General features: G+C 38.0%; 1 non-coding gene across 1 annotated transcript; it reads left to right on the top strand.

The window, feature by feature from the left end:
* Positions 1-223: 223 nt before the first annotated feature.
* LOC127098866 (small nucleolar RNA R71) lies at positions 224-330 on the top strand. The gene has a single exon (XR_007793550.1). It is a non-coding gene; the product is annotated as a small nucleolar RNA R71 (small nucleolar RNA).
* Positions 331-3441: the final 3111 nt, after the last annotated feature.

Below are 3441 nucleotides of genomic sequence, written 5' to 3'. Positions count from 1 at the left end.
GTCAAGACTACTTAATTCATACATACCGCCTTTCATTGGAGGTTTCTCTATGGAGGTTCTTTCGCTTCCCCACTGGTAATGATTTTGGGCCATACTTTCGATAAGTTAATAGGCCTCATTGTAGGGTTTATCCATCAGTGTGCCACCTGCGGCAACGTCTATTGTCAATCTTGTGTTGTATAAGAGATCGTTGTAAAAGGTATAGATGATCAACCACTATTCTAGACCGTGATGTGGACAAAGCCTCATCATGTCTTTGTATCTCTCCCAAGCTTCAAAAAGTGATTCGTTATCTTTTTGTTTAAACCTGTTTATTTGGGCTCTTAGCATTCCCGTCTTACTAGGTGGGAAATATCATGCTAAGAAAACTTTCTTCAACTCGTTCCACGTAGTGACAGAGTTGGATCGTAGAGACTGGAGCCAAGCTCTTTGTATCTCTTAATGAGAAAGGAAAAAGACGTAGTCTTATAGCTTCGGGGATGACACCATTCGCTTTCCCTGTGTCTGCGTATTGCAAAAACACTGACAAATGTAGGTTCGGGTCCTCTGTGGGACTACCTGAAAATTGGTTCTGCTGTACGACTGACAACAATGAAAGTTTTAGCTAGAAATTATTTGCCTCGATGGCATGGGCAGTGATGCTGTTATGTGGTTCATCCTACGAAGGGACTGCATAGTACTTAAGAGGACGGTTTTGCGGTCCTTCGCCCATCTCTGGTTGTGTAACTGGTTCAGGAATAGGGATATTAGGATCAGGAAGATTTAGCTTGATACAATGTTCTCGTATTAAGTCTCGTATCCGGCATTCTAATCTTAGATAATGCCCAGGTTCATCGAACGGTAGTTTTAGTTTCTCGCCTTGAGAGCGAGTACTTGGCATACACTCGACAAATTAGAAAGGGAAATAGAATTGTTTGCCTTGTTCTATACTGGGCAACATTGGAGTTATGATATCGACTAAATTAGTCCCCGGCAACGTCGCCAAAAACTTGAATGACTTAGTAAGTCTATGGGAATCGTGACTGCAAGTGCACAGTCGTATCGCGTAGTTTTAAAGATGATCGAACCCAAAAGGACTAATAATCGAATGTATCGTTATCTAATGTTACTATGTAAATCTAAGGTTGAGGATCATTCTAAGATTGGAGGGATGAAGAGAAATAACTATAACGTGGACAGAAAATTAATAAAGATATTTAATAAAGGGATATTGGTATGTAACGCATCAAACTTTGGGGATTCGATAGATAGTTGGTGTAATCTTATTGATCAAAATATTCTCCAATAGAAATTATTTATAAAAAGAACTTTGTCTCACACTCTCGTTTTTATTGACTCTGACCATACTCTTAAACCAGAATGCTTGGCTCTCGCGATATTATTATGAATTTAAAAGTAAATTTTGAATATGAATAAAGTCTAATTAATCCTAAAGCGCTCTCGTTGTGTTTAGGATTAATGCCTAGTTTCAGCTATCCGATTAAAGTCTCACACTCTCGTTTTTATTGACCGTAACCTTTGTTTGCTTTGTACTCTCGTACGAAAAACAGTTTTGAATAAAACAAGAAACTAAAACCGAAAAATAATATTTCATAAAAGCCAACACCAATTATTTACGAATCTCGTTGTTTCGACGGTCTTTACATGCCGATACCTAGAGGTTTAGCCGGACATAGACCCGGTAACAGCCATGATACTCAGACAATGAAGCATACAATAAGGCATAAGTAATTAAAATGGCAATTAAAATAAAACCTTGAATATAAATCGAGAACTTGGAATTGTAACACCCCGATGAAATTAAGATAATTGTTTAAATTAAGTTAATATTTTATTTATTAATTTAATTAAATAATTAGAAAATTATTGGATTATTAATATTATTATTGAGATAATATTATTGGGTTTTATTATTTGAGTATATAAGTTGGAATAATAAAAAGTCCTAATTTTTGGAAAAAGGGTTTTCACGTGAAAAAGAAAAAAAAAGAGAAGCGGCTGAAAGGGAAAGGGCAAAGAGGCAGAGCAAGAGAAGAGGAAAAGCTTGAAGCTAACGGAATTGCCGGATTAACTCAGGTAAGGGGGGTTTATCATCGATTAATGGGTATTATGGGATAATATGTAATGGGTAGTGATGAACCTCTGAATTTGACTCTGATTGAAATGATATGTGATGAATTTGTGAAATATTGATGAACGAAATTGGATGATAATTGATGAAACTCGTAGGAATTAGAGGTAGTAAGGTTAGCGATTTGGGAAGCCGAATGTGTATGATCTGTAATTGATAAAATGAACGAACATGTATGAAAATTGGACTGTAGGAGGTTGGAATTAGATAGATCTCGTAGTAGAGAAAGCCATTGCAGATCTGGAATTTCTGGCTCTGGTCATACGCGTATGGCACTAGGCAATACGCGTATGAGATGGCTGGTACGCGTATGGATGAGGCCTTACGCGTATGAGTGAAAGAGATGATATTTTGAACGTAGATTTGTCTCTGCTGGTACGCGTATGGGAGAGTGGTACGCGTAGCATACACGTATGAGGCAGATGATACGCGTATGGGTTGGGCGAGGAAATGCGCCATACGCGTATGGGCATAGGCGATACGCGTATGGGCAGACTTGTGGTTTTTCTGAACAGTTGTGGTGCAGTTTTTAGTTGTTTAGGCTGAGTGCTGTAACTTAGCTGATGTATGACGTAGTGGGGATTATTTCCCGTTGTTTTGAGTAGTATAGGTATTAGTAGAGTGTGATAATACTGTGTTTGATGATGAGGTATGATATGATATGCCTTGTGATAAAATGTGTTGATGATGCTGTGAATGTATTAGTTATGTATGCATTTGTGAATAGACTGCTTTATGGCTTAGAGTGTGAGCATCTGTCTATTCTTGAGTTGTTGTTGTTGTTGCATTGCTAGGTGATTAGCATGCATATTGTGGCCCAATTGGGGTGGTAGCTAATTCCCATGGTGAGGGATTAGTGAGTAAATCATTTTGATTGTTGTTGATGTTTGCATGCTAGGTGATTAGCGTGCATAGCATGGCCCATTTGGGGTGGTAGCTAATTCCCATGGTGAGGAATTAGTGAGTGAGTCACTATGTCTCAAATGAGTGGGACTAGTGAGCTTGGTAGCCGTGCCTGGATTTGGACGGTGAGGTTGAACTATATGTTCACAAATAGTCGGTACCGCATGCATGGAGTCTCATTGCATAATATATGTATGGCGTGTAATATGAATGGATGTATTCCAATATTACACGTGTATTTGTGTTGGTATTGTTGTGTGGTTATTGAGTATGATGTTGAATTAATATGCTGTTCCTGATGTGTGTTTTGATTAGGGTGATGAAGTGTGTTGAATCACTTAACATAACATGATATTTTATAATGCTCATTATATTGATTGAGGAACTCACCCTTACAACTATTTTTC

This window comes from Lathyrus oleraceus, chromosome 6 (genome assembly GCF_024323335.1).
Source record: "Lathyrus oleraceus cultivar Zhongwan6 chromosome 6, CAAS_Psat_ZW6_1.0, whole genome shotgun sequence".
Taxonomy (NCBI): domain Eukaryota; kingdom Viridiplantae; phylum Streptophyta; class Magnoliopsida; order Fabales; family Fabaceae; genus Lathyrus; species Lathyrus oleraceus.
The sequence above is the reverse complement of the archived record's forward strand: the minus strand, read 5'-3'. Positions and strand labels throughout refer to the sequence as shown.